This window comes from Dreissena polymorpha, chromosome 11 (genome assembly GCF_020536995.1).
Source record: "Dreissena polymorpha isolate Duluth1 chromosome 11, UMN_Dpol_1.0, whole genome shotgun sequence".
Taxonomy (NCBI): domain Eukaryota; kingdom Metazoa; phylum Mollusca; class Bivalvia; order Myida; family Dreissenidae; genus Dreissena; species Dreissena polymorpha.
In genome coordinates this window covers 87,467,329-87,483,956 of record NC_068365.1, presented here as the reverse complement: position 1 = coordinate 87,483,956, position 16,628 = coordinate 87,467,329, and the positions used below count along the sequence as shown (strand labels likewise).

The window sequence follows — 16,628 nt, the reverse complement described above, 5'->3', positions numbered from 1 at the left end:
GTCAGTGTGCGAATTTCACTTTTTAAACCACTAGCCCGTTCGGGCTACCAGATGGATTTTTTCACTATCCCGAACCAAAGTTTACTAGCCTGAACTGTTTATCACAAGTTTTTAAAATAAGTTTATATTTTTGACATTTCTGGATAGTTTTTATTGCAGGTAGGGTGTAATGATGAGGATTGCAACTAACAGTTGATCCCAATTAGCAGGAAATGTTATTATAATATTTCAATGACACAATACGATTATAATATTTATGTATGACGATATTCGTCAATCAATACCTTACATGCAGTCAAGAAGCAAAGGTTTTTTTATCCAATCTGTAAATAATTTTAGATGTCACTTGTCCCAAATTAGAAATCCGAAACATTAAGCCTAAAGTCTGAGGCCGTATGATAAAGCGAAAAGAGGGCAGTGTCTCCTCCCCCTAGCTTATTGTTCTTTTTTATAGTCTTTCTAGGTCCAATTCTGGTGAGTACAATGTGAAAAAATATCAACCAGACCATCCGTAAAATCGCATGTGTATTCATCATTCTAGATATTTTTTTATCAAGAAAGTCGAAAATAAATTAAAATCGACAGATAAAACCGTATCCGGAAACAACTGTCCGAAAACATATCAATATAAGTCTTTGCACGTGAAATAAAATATGCATATCGTTAAACTGCCTAAACTGAAAACCAGTAAAAAGTAACCAAGCAACTATGCAATCAATATATAATTTGGTTGACATATTCTATTAAAATATGATAGTTCAATGCGTTGATTTGTCAATAGATCATTACAAATCCAAGATGGCGGACATTAAAAACATTTGTACACTTGTATGGTTTGCTGAAAGTACAGCAAATTGAACAACCTGGGTAGATCCGCATTTTATTCGCACAGTATCAAAAAAAAATTTGTCATTCAAACTCTCGTCATGTCAACATAATCGGAAGGGTGAGGAAACGCGATACGACGCTAAATAAACGCTAGATATGGTTCAAGCGATGGATGAAAATAATATTTTTGAGCATTTTTTATTTCAAAAGTTTGAAAAATCAATAGCCCAATCGGGCTAGTACCCATGGAAATTCAGTAGCCCAAAACGAGATCAACAAGCCCCGGGCTAGTGCAAATTTCGAACACTGTAGAGTTATAAATAATATGCATATTCTACGTGGCAAAAGGGTCATAATTCTTACAAAATGCAAGTGATACAGTTGTCTGCTCTTGTTTTTAGGTTGGGGTCATGTTGGTTAACACGTATGCAAAATATGGAAGCAATATGTCAAGGGACATAGGAAATATTTGGGATGGTATGCAAACTATAACATTTGCACGCTAATGCCGATGCCGGGGTGAGTAGGATAGCTCCTCTATATATATTTCATATATAATAGTCGAGCTAAAAAGTAAATTTACTATAAACAACAAGCTTACCTAAATCACAACTTTAATGCAATGCTTATAACAATTAAGTTACAAAGATATTTCATTGATTAAAACTAACTTATTACTATTGGTTGCCCGCACTGACAACCATCTTTAGTATGTTGGTTGCCCAGATAAAGAATAACGAGCCCAGAATTATGTACATGTGTATATTATACTTTCTTTTAATAAAATAATAGATAATCAAATAAATTTGCTGACATTGCACTTCTCAATGAATGATGTTTTATTATGAGTCTGAATTTAATCATTTCCTATTCCTTAATAATGAATGTTATTTAACTAGTATTGATCCATGGTGGTCAATTGTTATTCAATTTTTATTGCACTGAATTGTTTTAAGCTTAAAAAAACAAAAACAAGTTGCCCGGCCAGACTATCAACTTTGGAAATTGAGTTGTCCAGGCCAAAACTACTTGCCCCGGGCTCACGGGAAACCACTAATTTTCATCCCTGTATACCCTTCCATTTTCTGTTCTTCCATCCCATTCTCAAAATGAATTTTAAACCACAATATTTTTTAATAACATTTGTATGAATTGCTAACCATTATCACCCCAAAAACAATTTTACAAAGATGTAATCCTGTCGTAGAGATTTAGTTTACTATTATAATTGTTCTCTTAACTTAAATACCGGCAGCCAGTGATTTTGCCGGTTACATTTACTCTTGATGCCGGCTACTTTTTCCAAATATATCAAGTAAATGTCACAAATGCTTTCGTTTTACTGCATAGTTGCCGGCCATATAACTGGCTACTCAATTTTTTCTGGAAAACACATAATTATGCATGACAAACACACAATACTTACATGTACATACATCTTAGATTCGTTTTTAAAATAAATTGACACTTCCAGCTTGTCGTCATTAAAATCCAAAGATTCAAATAATTTTCCACGAGATACGTCAACAATTGTGTAATCAAATGAATGAAAAATAAAAGTAAAGAAAGCCGGAATTTACATAAATTTCAGGTTGATAAACACAACAAGGTAAAGGTAGTCGGTGAGATATAATAATAATACAGTTAGTAATGCCCAAACCCAGGGTACGGTAAATATACTAAAACATACCGGGGAATTTTAACACTAAATCGGTTGTTGTCAGCTATGTTGTAAAAATGAATTATGTTCACATTTATGTCAATTTTCTGTTAAATGGCATTTATATTATCAAAACTAATTGTTAAAATCATTAATGTGATTTAATTTTAAATCTTAAATTGTTCAAAGTCGCATCATTGTATGACGTCGTCAAGTATAATATTTTCTGCGACGTTGCACGTTCACTTTTTAACGCCATAGATTTTTTTAAAGAAACATTATTTGGTTTGCGAGGTCCGTTAAATGGGGAACACCATATTCTGTATTTATATTATGTTTTAACAATTAATTCATGCTGTGTAATAAATATTGTATAAGATATTTCGATATTGATTGAAAATGTTTCAAATTGTTATTTATAAAACCTCTTATTCTAATGAGTGTATGCTATTATATTATACTTTGAAAAGCATATCTGTTGTACTATAATCTTATTATTCATTTTTTATTGTTAATTTCATTTATTGTAGAGAATCGTCAATGTTACATCTAGTCGCCAATGCTTGTTGTCAGTGTTAGTCATAAATGCTTGTGATTATTGTCGTCAATCCTTATCGTCATTATACATGAAGGAAATAAAAGCAGAAACAGAGACGTATTCTTGATTACTTGCTTATTCCTACGGCGTCCTCTCAACACTCATACTAAAAAGCATGTTGATGCAGATTTTAAAAAAAAGGTTGTTTAAGGTAAACAATATTGTTTTATGTTAATCTGTTGCATGTTTAACATCGGATTTTTGGCGGATATACAACTCGGATACAATCTAATATTTGCGGGTATGTTTAAGTTTATTTACCGTACCCGGGGTACATGTAAGTAAAGTTAAGAGTACCCGGGGTACATGTACCTGTAAGAAGTACCTGAGCCGAGAATGACCAATCGAGCCTTAGTACCAATCGAGCCTTAGTAAGTGAGTGATGGTGTATGGGATAACATGCACTAAGGGTGTATATTTTTCATGAACAAGTCAATTGAAGGTGTTAGAGATGTATTGATCCATAACATTAAAAAAGGTAATTAACCACGGGCTTATTAAAATTCAAACGATGACATTACATCGTACCAGCTGTTTATTGTTGTATACTGTAAGCTGGCAATATTTTAAATAATGTAAACAACTTACCTTGTATTAAGTTGGCACATTGTTGTCAGGTGTAGAAACTTTTTATACTTATTTCTGTTAAGTTGCACTGGCTGAACCAAAAGAATTATGTAGTCGTTTCTGAATAATCACGAAACAACCTACTAATGCATATATGCTTGCCAGTTACTGAGTTTGTGCATTTCCATTCATTATACTATCGGCATTGGCAAACATCGTAGACCCAGATAAAACGCCGTGTGATGTATGCTTTTTCGTTACGCTAAAGATTTCCATATCCACGGGTGTTTTTGTGTCAAATGTTATGGATTTTCAATAGATCGTATACTTATCTACAAAACAGCGAATTAGCGTTCACTTTACATCATTTCTGATGATCTTATTTTGTAAATAATTTATGAGTGTTTATTCCTACGTTGCTATGTCGTCAGCCATTTTGACGGTTGATTTGTTTACTTTCGGTTTCCACTACTAACGAAATTAATTGATTTGCTGTTCGCGTTTATTTATTGATTAAATAATAAATTATTAAAACCTAATAATGTTATTGTCTCAATATCATTTATATTCAAGATATTATCGGATAAATAGAATACCATTCTAATACCAGTGTGTACTTACATTTATCTCGAAAAGTCTAGCCGTGTAAACCTTCAACTCGTCGCACACAGTACGTTGAATAACACATAGATTTATGTCATGTTCATTAAAAAAACACAATGTGCACAAAAGACATGCATGTGTACTTCCGATTGATATTCAAACACAATTATTACGCCTTTGTTTATCGATTAAACGCCTAACTGAATTAATAACGCGTAACGTCAGTTTCTTTGTTTCGTAGCAAGATGGAAGCTAGCCTAAGCGCTTTTCATGACGTCACGCGCGCGTGCCCTTTCCCATAAAAATATTTAAACGCAAAATACTCGAAAACTAAATTTTTCCCAGGTATAACGCCTACGCCAACAGGTAGATCGCATTCTTGTCCATACACATGTCAAATTTCAGCAAAAGTAACCGGCCAGTTTTCAAGACTCCCAAATCGCGACTATATGCCTCAGCTTAACGAAACTTAGCCCCCTTTATCATTCGTTCGAATGAACGTCATCAATGATGACGTCCAATACATCACTCATTCCATATTTGAATCGTCCCGATTACGTGATTTTTACGTGCAGGTCATAATTACGTCCGTCAACAATACTTATTGTCAACATGTGTACAGCCTAGAGGGATTGATAACCATTCGAATAACATTAATTTCAAACGAATGACAATGCTTTTAGATCTCCCCCTTAACATCATGTGATTGTATTTATGATTTGCTTTTACTAGAGTTGCGACACCTTAAGGGTTTCGCGGGATGGAATGAGTGGGAACTAAAAAAATGTGGGTTCGAAAATTTTGGGAAAGAAAATGTGGGAACACAAATTTTGGGTACTAAACAAATGTGGATACGAACATTTTGGTTACGAAAAAAAATGTGGGTACGAAAAATGTGGGTACAATGGGTCGATGTTAAGGTTTTAGCATGGCGGACGCCGGACGGCGAAAAGACACGATACGACACGATGAGCTGGCTATGACAATACCTCAGGTATTGTCCGAAAACAGCCGAGCGCATATGCATAAGTCAGTGAGTAATACTCAACAAGAATATTGTCAAGCAAATTTGTCCCCTACCGGCTCCACCATTGTCAGAATTTATTTTATTTTTTTATTTATTGCCATAGAAACCAGAATTTTTGACGTAGGAACAAAATGAAATCACGTGCATAATGTCCTTATTGCCATCTATCCATGTTTCAAGTTTCATGAAAAAATATTAAGAACTTTTAAAGTTATTGCAGGATTCAGAAAAGTGTGACAGACTGACTGACTGACTGACTGACTGACGGACACACAGAGCACAAACCATAAATCCCCTCCGGTGAAACCGGTAGTGGACTAATAAAAGCTAGGCACGGCGTATAAAATCAGAACCACTGGGTCGAATCTGCTGAAACTTGGCCACATTATAGATCATAGTCCAAACAAGCTACCCAGCAAACATTTTAAATCGGTCCGATGTCGGCCCGATATTTATTTCAATATCGGCCCGACATCGGTAATTACATCGGCCCGACAACGGGAGTGCAACACGGCGCAATGTTGGCCCGACATCGGTATGTATATCGGCCCGACATCGGTAATTACATCGGCCCGAGATCGGGAGTGCAACACGGCTCGATGTTGGCCCGACATTGGTATGTATATCGGCCCGAGATCGGGAGTGCAACACGGCTCGATGTTGGCCCGACATTGGTATGTATATCGGCGATACCTTCTTGAGCCAGCATGGTGCCGACATACTTTTAACCATTCCTCAGTCCCTGTCTAGCCTCAATTGTTTTTAATTGTTGTTGGTAGTGTTAAGGGCCTAAAACAGTTTCTTAAATAAATGAAAGAACATTTTCTTTAGACAACATTTTATTTTTACATTCTTTTCAACCAAACTGGAATACAGTATTTGCTAATTATACTACTGTCTTGAAACTGAAAATATTAAACTGATTTATTACTAATTCCAACATTTTTATTCTAATGGGGTAAAATTAATTAATATATACATTGACTAACAACAAATGTAAAAGAAATTATTTAAACAGACTCTATAATTCTACAGGTACAGAAACTGAAAAAGTAACACATTGAAACAAAATGTTAAATGACCAAATGACTTGAGTTTTGTATTTTGGTAATAGAATATTCAGCAAATGAAAATAAAATAAGAGAATTATGAAGAAAACCAACGTATCCAACATGCATATTGTATACATGGAAAATTACCAAACATGCATGTATAAATGGTTCATATCACCCATATTATCAAAACTGGTCTATATACCCTGGCAATTAATAAAATAACCCTTTCTTTAAAATGGATAGCGTATGATACCCATAAAATAGTAACAATTAAGACTAGTTAGCAAAATACAACATAGTAGTCATAAGATACACACAAAATAAGAACAAATAAGACTAGTCAGCAAAATACAACAAAGTAGTCATACCTTACACAAAAAATAGTAACAAGTAAGACTAGTCAGCAAAGTACAACATAGTAGTCATACGATACACAAAACATAGTAACAAATAAGACTAGTCAGCAAAATACAACATAGTAGTCATACGATACACAATAAATAGTAACAAGTAAGACTAGTCAGCAAAATACAACAATGTAGTCATATGATACACAAAAAATAGTAACAAGACTAGTCAGCAAAATACAACATAGCAGTCATACGATACACAAAAATTGTAACAAGTAAATTCAGGAAATTGCTATCCAGCAAAAAAAACAAAACATAGTAATGGCACAAAATGTAAATGTACAAGTGACTAGAAATCTCACTTTAAGGTAATGGGCCATGTTGTCAATGGCAGAACACATGTTTTCCCCCTAAATCAAGTCAAGCAATTCCTCATTGTTGAATAGTCTTAAATGGTAAATACTAGCTGTGAAATGTGGAATAAGACTTGTAGTTAATCAGTTGTACTTTTTCTGAACTGCAGGTAAATATATATATTGACACAACATTTCCCAATTTCATGGAATGGGATCACATCCCCAAAATACTGAAAAAAAAGCCATTAAGTCAGACCATTCCTTTAAAGAGAACTAATAATGATATGCAGTATAAAGCAGCCAGTATTTGTTAATGAATACATTGCAGTAGGACAGAGCAATATATTGCTGAATGATATATAATTGAGTAGTTTACTGGGACTTATTTACATATAAATACCTTAAACTAACATATATTAAAATTATTTGTTGTTTTCACCAGGAAATGATCACTTGAAAATAAAAATAATTGAGTTCTGTCACTTATCAAATTCAAAATGAATTGAGGGAATTGATTTTTATAATTGAGTATTTTCAGAAATAAACACCTTGTATGTCCCCTGAACTTAGACATAAATTATGGGCATTTCTAGAAAGTTTTGAATAAAAAATATTACAAGAAAATTGTCTTCAATATTAATACAAACTACATGAAACTTGTTTTCTTCAAAAATGACAAATGAAAACAATTAGAACAAGAATATATTGAAAAGTTACGTTTACCTAAGTAACACACAGAGTTACAGCTATTAAGGTAATAAAGGCAAAAAAAAAACAAAAAAATATACACTGCTTCCATCAGTATACATATTAAAAGAAAAGTTGTGTAAAATCATTCATTTCAAGTTCAAAGAGACCTTTACATCATAACAAATTGCAGCAGGAGACTAAATTAAAAGTTAAAACACACACGAGTTAAAATTCATTGGGACTGTTCATCACTTATTTTGGCTGTCCTCTTTTTTCTTCCACCGTCACGGTCAGAGGCTGTTCTAAACCATTCCCTGCACTCATGTTCAACTTCTGCAGCTGTGCATTTCAAGGACCGCATGACAGCTTCTGAAAATGGTAATGACATGTAGGCTCATATTATTCTATATCCATTATATGTTCAAACAGTGTTGCAAGAATTAACGATACTGGGCAGTTTATAAACCAATATTATTTCTTAACCCTTTTTAAATTACAATATGAAGACTACTTTTGAAAAAAGGAAAACAGCCGGATGTAATTCTGTATGTATATATATATTCACACATATGGCCAGTTACGGGGTCTCTGATTAAGAAATAGGTCATGGGGTTCCCACTTTAAATACATGTATCTCCATACCCTTTTTTACCCGATATTAACACGAATTAAGGTGTATAGGGGTACCTTATATAGTATTATATATAAATACATCATTTATTTTACGTCTCATACAAGGAAATATATAGCGACATTAATTGCTAGGTTCATGAAATTTCAATTTCAGACGTGATTGTGGTTTTCGATATAAGACCTTATTGCGACATTTGATTGCATTACCTCCCCTACACCCCCCTCATAGTAATTAAAGGTGCCTAGAACGCGTGGTTGTATACAGACCCGTTTTTTTATATTGACCCCTTAGGTATAGTCTGAAAACTACCAAGACCGCGTAACTGGCACTATGAATTAGTTCTAACTGTGACCTTATCTTTTTACACATACTATGACAACTTACTCTGCACAGCATCAGCCAATAGAAAGTTTTCCAAATACTGCCTTTTTCTTCCTCCCATGCCAGCTGTACTGGTTGGCCACCTCATTTGACATGCAATGCTTCAGAATGCGCCGGCACACATCAGCGCGGTTTCGGCCACCCAATACAGACAAATGGCTCACCTGAAAAGAAACACAAAGCATCTGTACACAGTTCTCAGTTCATTAATTTATGTTGTATACTAAAAGAACAATAAGTAATTACCTAAGAAATAGCTGCCAAATGGCCTGTTGCATTGGGTGTACTGGAACATGATTCCCTTAGCATTGTAAACATGATTTAAGTGAAACATTTTTTTTTACCTGTCTGTACGAGTGCCAGTATGTTTTATCCCTTGATTTTGACATTGCTAATATAATACACGGAGTGTTCTCAGTTTCACCAAAATTTATTAGAAAGAATTTTATGAAACAACTTATAGCTGACTAGCTATTCATTCATGAAATTAAACAAACATTGAACAGTCGCGAAAACATGTGACATTTGATGACAGATAGCAATTTCAGAAAAAAAGCACTCTAAAAATGGTCTGATCTTGTGAATAAAGAAATAAAATTGTTTCCGAACAAAAATAAATAAAAAAGTCCAGGACAGAATAGTTCTACCTTGATAATTTCGAAATTGAGTCAATGCAGCTTTGTCGCGCGCCTATTTGTATGATCATACAGGACTGAATATATTTTAAAGTCAAATATTTCAAACGCATATTTACATAAAAAGTAATATGACAAATATATTTATTAAATGAAAGGTATTTTATAACATTATGTGATATAAATTTAGTTGACATACTTTATTTTGTTTACTTCATAAGCCTGGGCAGATTCACTGCACAAGAGCCAAGGGAAGCAACCTGTGTATTTCCTTTTAACAACGGTTACTCTTCCTGGACATGATGATATTGATTTTATATCAAGTATCTTACACGGTTTTTAAAAGAGACATAATAATTAAATTTAATAACAAGAAATTAAAAAGAAAATAATCAAAGTTACCTTTTCTCTTGAGTGTTAATTATGATATCGGGCCTATGTTGGGCCGATATCATACTTTGAACTGTTGAGTTATAAGTATTTTTATAACAACGGGCCGACATCGGGCCGACATTGTCCTATAAATATAAATTGTATAATATGCGACCTATCTTTCACGGTTTTTAAAAGAGACATAGACAATTAAATTTAACGCAACAAGAAATTAAAAAGAAAATAATCAAAGTTACCTTTTCTCTTGAGTGTTAATTATGATATCGGGCCTATGTTGGGCCGATATCATACTTTGAACTGTGGAGTTATAAGTATTTTTTATAACAACGGGCCGACATCGGGCCGACATTGTCCTATAAATATAAATTGAATAATATGCGACCTAATTAAACGTTATTAAACAAGATGGATTCACTAAAATTGAAAATTGCAAAAAGTTCTCATCTCTTAACAAAATATTTTTTGTTTAACATAAATGTCGGTCCGATGTCGGCCCAACATCGGCAAATCTCTGCCGATATTCCATCATTTAGCCGATATCGGGCCGATATGGGCATGTTTGCTGGGTACAGAATGAGCGTTTTTGGACCTGACAGCGTAAAACATTAACCAATAATGGAAAGCACAAAATGGGTCATTTTGTACAAAAAATGTAAACTTTGAGTGGCATGTAATGACCTTTAGACATCAGAAAGTTGCAAATTTTTAATATTCTGCACACTTCGACTTGTTTTTTTTTTACAAATTTAGAAGCATTTATGCTTGGGATGTATATAAACCCTGTTATTCAGTGTCAAATTTGGCAAAAAATCACAATACAATCCCAAAAATGGCTAAGCAGCAATGCCCCTTTAACATTATTCCTTATATTTAATTGTATTGTTTAAAAAGATAACTGTGTATATTTAATCATAATGGCTCTGTATATCACACATGATAGGGCACTGCTGGGGCTTGAACCCAGAACTCATCTCACATTGTAAGATGCGTTTTTCAATTAAACTACAATGACTGTATCTTGTGAAGTGGAGCCAACATACACCCACATACGGGTAAGTGAAAAAATCATTCTGTCCATATATTTGTACTGGGCGTTAGTGAAAGTCTTTTTCCAGGTTTTCCCTGATTTCCAGGTTGGCTGGAAACCATGTTTAACTATGATAAAATGTTCTTTAGATGCCATGTGTATTAATATATAGGTCTATTTTTCTGAGATATTAATGAAAATGCCTTTGGGTATGTGGCGAATATTTAAAAAATCTGCACTTGATATATGGTGCTAACACGGTAAAATTGTATGAGCCCAAATTATAATAGATGAATGCGTATTCTGCTTCTCTGCTTATACTATGACGACATTTTCATACAATGTCATTTTTATTAATATACATGTATATGCCAAATTTAATGAAAAAGACTTGAAAATGTGTGTCGCAAGATACCAAGTACGAAAAAAATCAGCATTTTTATGTAGGGTCATCACACGGTAAAATTATTTGTGCCCAAAATAATAATAGATGAATGCATATAAGGCTTCAATGTTGCTTATACTATGACTACTGGTTCATACGATGCCATTTTTATAAATATCTATGCCAAATTTAATGAAATAGACATGAAAATGTGTGTCGCCAGGTACCAAGTAAGAAAAGAATCAGCATTTTTATCTAGGGTCTTCACACGGTTAAATTATTTGTGCACAAATAATAATAGATGAATGCATATTAGGCTTCAATGTTGCTTATACTATGACTACTGGTTCATACGATGCCATTTTTATAAATATCTATGCCAAATTTAATGAAATAGACTTGAAAATGTGTGTCGCCAGGTACCAAATAAGAAAAAAATCAGCATTTTTATATAGGGTCTTCACACAGTAAAATTATTTGTGCCCAAGTAATAATAGATGAATGCATATTAGGCTTCAATGTTGCTTATACTATGACTACTGGTTCATACGATGCCAATTTTATAAATATCTATGCCAAATTTAATGAAATAGACTTGAAAATGTGTGTAGCCAGGTACCAAGTAAGAAAAAAATCAGCATTTTTATGTAGGGTCTTCACACAGTAAAATTATTTGTGCCCAAATAAGAATAGATGAATGCATATTAGGCTTCAATGTTGCTTATACTATGACTAATGGTTCATACGATACCATTTTTATAAATATCTATGCCAAATTTAATGAAATAGACTTGAAAATGTGATTCGCCAGGTACCAAGTAAGAAAAAAATCCGCACTTTTATGTAGGGTCTTCACACGGTAAAATTATTTGTTCCCAAATAATAATCAGGGCTCAAAATTAACACTCGCACACTCGCAAAATGCGAGTGAAAAAATACCGATTGCGAGTTAAGTTTTAAGCCACTAGTAATTTTTTGCGAGTAAAGAAATAGTGAAAAAAAGTTATATTGCTAAATGCGTTCGACTTCCTGAACGCTAAACCATAGGTCATAGAACGTCCTCATACCCATATGCGGAAGCGCGCAGCTTGAATATAGACTAGTATACTTATAGTACAGATACGAGGATCGTATTGGTACAACGAAACGTTAAACAGTCAACTAATTCACACGTACTGTTCATTGAACTTGAACAGACATGGCGTCGAAGCGAAAAATAACTAGTTTCTTTTTGCCTACAGATGGATTTAACAATACGAAAGATAAAGCAAAGTTAACTCACAATAACTGTTGAATAAAAAAAAAAGAAATTAAATTATGTTTCCAGCAAAATTTGCGAGAAAGTTTTTGTTTTTGCAAGTTGGTATTAAAGCTGCTCGAAATGTTTTGCAAGGAGAAAAAAAAGTTAAATTCGAGCCCTGATAATAGATGAATGCATATTAGGCTTCAATGTTGCTTATACTATGACGATATGTTCATACAATGCCATTTTTAAAAATATCTATGCCAAATTTAATGAAATAGAATTAAAAATGTGTGTCGCCAGGTACCAAGTAAGAAAAAAATCAGCATTTTTATGTAGGGTCTTCGATGGTAAAATTATTTGTGCCAAAAATAATAACAGATGAATGCATATTAGGCTTCAATGTTGCTTATACTATTACTACTGGTTCATACAATGCCATTTTTAAAAATATCTATGCCAAATTTAATGAAATAGACTTGAAAATGTGTGTCGCCAGGTACCAAGTAAGAAAAAATCAGCATTTTTATGTAGGGTCTTCACACGGTAAAATTATTTGTGCCCAAATAATAATAGATGAATGCATATTAGGCTTCAATGTTGCTTATACTATGACTACTGGTTCATACGATGCCAGTTTTATAAATATCTATTCCAAATTTAATGAAATAGACTTGAAAATGTGTGTCGCCAGGTACCAAATAAGAAAAAAATCAGCATTTTTATGTAGGATCTTCACACGGTAAAATTGTTTGTGCCCAAATAATAATACATGTAGATGAATGCATATTAGGCTTCAATGTTGCTTATACTATGACTACTGGTTCATACGATGCCATTTTTTAAAATATCTATGCCAAATTTAATGAAAAAGACTTGAAAATGTGTGTCGCAAGATACCAAGTAAGAAAAAAATCAGCATTTTTATGTAGGGTCTTCACACAGTAAAATTATTTGTGCCCAAATAATAATAGATGAATGCATATTAGGCCTCAATGTTGCTTATACTATGACGACTGGTTCATACGATGCCATTTTTATAAATATCTATGCCAAATTTAATGAAATAGACATGAAAATGTGTATAGCCAGGTACCAAGTAAGAAAAAAATCAGCATTTTTATCTAGGGTCTTCACACGGTTAAATTATTTGTGCACAAATAATAATAGATGAATGCATATTAGGCTTCAATGTTGCTTATACTATGACTACTGGTTCATACGATGCCATTTTTATAAATATCTATGCCAAATTTAATGAAATAGACTTGAAAATGTGTGTCGCCAGGTACCAAATAAGAAAAAAATCAGCATTTTTATGTAGGGTCTTCACACAGTAAAATTATTTGTGCCCAAATAAGAATAGATGAATGCATATTAGGCTTCAATGTTGCTTATACTATGACTAATGGTTCATATGATACCATTTTTATAAATATCTATGCCAAATTTAATGAAATAGACTTGAAAATGTGATTCGCCAGGTACCAAGTAAGAAAAAAAATCCGCATTTTTATGTAGGGTCTTCACACAGTAAAATTATTTGTTCCCAAATAATAATAGATGAATGCATATTAGGCTTCAATGTTGCTTATACTATGACGATATGTTCATACAATGCCATTTTTATTAACATATATGCCAAATTTAATGAAATAGAATTGAAAATGTGTGTCGCCAGGTACCAAGTAAGAAAAAAATCAGCATTTTTATGTAGGGTCTTCACACGGCAAAATTATTTGTGCCCAAATAATAATAGATGAATGCATATTAGGCTTCAATGTTGCTTATACTATGACTACTGGTTCATACGATGCCATTTTTATAAATATCTATGCCAAATTTAATGAAATAGACTTGAAAATGTGTGTCTCCAGGTAACAAATAAGAAAAAAATCAGCATTTTTATGTAGGATCTTCACACGGTAAAATTGTTTGTGCCCAAATAATAATAGATGAATGCATATTAGGCTTCAATGTTGCTTATACTATGACTACTGGTTCATACGATGCCATTTATTAAAATATCTATGCCAAATTTAATGAAAAAGACTTGAAAATGTGTGTCGCCAGGTACCAAGTAAGAAAGAAATCAGCATTTTTATGTAGGGTCTTCACACAGTAAAATTATTTGTGCCCAATTAATAATAGATGAATGCATATTAGGCTTCAATGTTGCTTATACTATGACTACTGGTTCATATGATGCCATTTTTATAAATATCTATGCCAAATTTAATGAAATAGACTTGAAAATGTGTGTCGCCAGGTACCAAGTAAGAAAAAAAATCAGCATTTTTATGTAGGGTCTTCACACAGTAAAATTATTTGTCCCCAAATAATAATAGATAAATGCATATTAGGTTTCAATGCAGGGTTGGCATATTGACCGGTCAATTGAGTATTGACCGGGCCGGCAGTCAATACCCGGTTAAAACCGGTCAATACTGGTCATTACTGGTCTTTACTGGTCGATTAAAAATTGTAGCATTTAAACATTACAAAGGAGCCATTTTATATTAAATCAATAATTATTCTGTAATTGATAAACTTTTTTCTGAGTTATTTATTTTTTTAAAAATCTTTAAAAAGCTGTAAAAAGTTACTTCTTAATTATTTATGGAAACAGCCTCAAATACATAAGGACTAAGGCAATATCTTTATCTCAGTGTATCACATCTGTTACTAATTAGCCGGATTTTACATAAATTCCAGGTTGATAAACACAACAAGGTAAAGGTACCTTGTAGTCGGTGAGATATAATAATAATACAGTTAGTAAGGCTCATACCCTGGGTACGGTAAATATACTAAAACGTACGCGGGAATTTTTTAACACTAAATCGGTTGTTGTCGGCTATTTTGTCAAAATTAATTATGTTTACATTTATGTCAATTTTCTGTTAAATGGCATTTATATTATCAAAACTCATTGTTAAAATCAATAATGTGATTTAATTTTAAATCTTAAATTGTTTAAAGTCGCGTCATTGTATGACGTCGTCAAGTATAATATTTTCCGCGACATCGCACGTTCACTTTTTACCGTCATAGATTTTTTAAAAGAAACATTATTTGGTTTGCAAGGTCCGTTAAATGGGGAACACCATATTCTGTCTTTATATTATGTTTTAACAATTAATTAATGCTGTGTAATAAATATTGTATAAGATATTTCGATATTTATTGAAAATGTTTCAAATTGTTATGTCAATTTTCTGTTAAATGGCATTTATATTATCAAAACTCATTGTTAAAATCAATAATGTGATTTAATTTTAAATCTTAAATTGTTTAAAGTCGCGTCATTGTATGACGTCGTCAAGTATAATATTTTCCGCAACATCGCACGTTCACTTTTTACCGTCATAGATTTTTTAAAAGAAACATTATTTGGTTTGCAAGGTCCGTTAAATGGGGAACACCATATTCTGTCTTTATATTATGTTTTAACAATTAATTAATGCTGTGTAATAAATATTGTATAAGATATTTCGATATTTATTGAAAATGTTTCAAATTGTTATTTATGAAACCTTTTATTCTAATGAGTGTATGCTATTATATTATACTTTGAATAGCATATCTGTTGTACTATAATCTTATTACTCATTTTTTTATTGTTAATTTCATTTATTGTAGAGAATGGTCAATGTTACATCTAGTTGCCAATGCTTGTCGTCCTCTCAACACTCATACTAAAAAGCATGTTGATGCTGATTTTTTAAAAGAGAAGTTTTAAAAGAGAAGAAAATTGCTGTGTAATAAATATTGTATAAGATATTTCGATATTTATTGAAAATGTTTCAAATTGTTATTTATGAAACCTTTTATTCTAATGAGTGTATGCTATTATATTATACTTTGAATAGCATATCTGTTGTACTATAATCTTATTACTCATTTTTTATTGTTAATTTCATTTATTGTAGAGAATGGTCAATGTTACATCTAGTTGCCAATGCTTGTCGTCAACGTTAGTCGTCAATGCTTGTAATCATTGTCGTCAATGTTAGTCGTCAATCCTTATCGTCATTATACATGAAGGAAATAAAAGCAGAAACAGAGACGTATTCTTGATTACTTGCTTATTCCTACGGCGTCCTCTCAACACTCATACTAAAAAGCATGTTGATGCTGATTTTTTAAAAGAGAAGTTTGTTTAAGGTAAACAATATTGTTTTACGTTAATCGGT

The 16,628-nt window shown here is 32.6% G+C and overlaps 1 long non-coding RNA gene across 1 annotated transcript; it reads right to left on the bottom strand.

The window, feature by feature from the left end:
* Positions 1 to 7,871: 7,871 nt before the first annotated feature.
* LOC127851311 (uncharacterized) lies at positions 7,872 to 9,482 on the bottom strand. Its single transcript, XR_008035728.1, has 3 exons — positions 9,397 to 9,482; positions 8,753 to 8,913; positions 7,872 to 8,103 (listed from the first exon to the last, which is right to left on the bottom strand). It is a non-coding gene; the product is annotated as an uncharacterized LOC127851311 (long non-coding RNA).
* Positions 9,483 to 16,628: the final 7,146 nt, after the last annotated feature.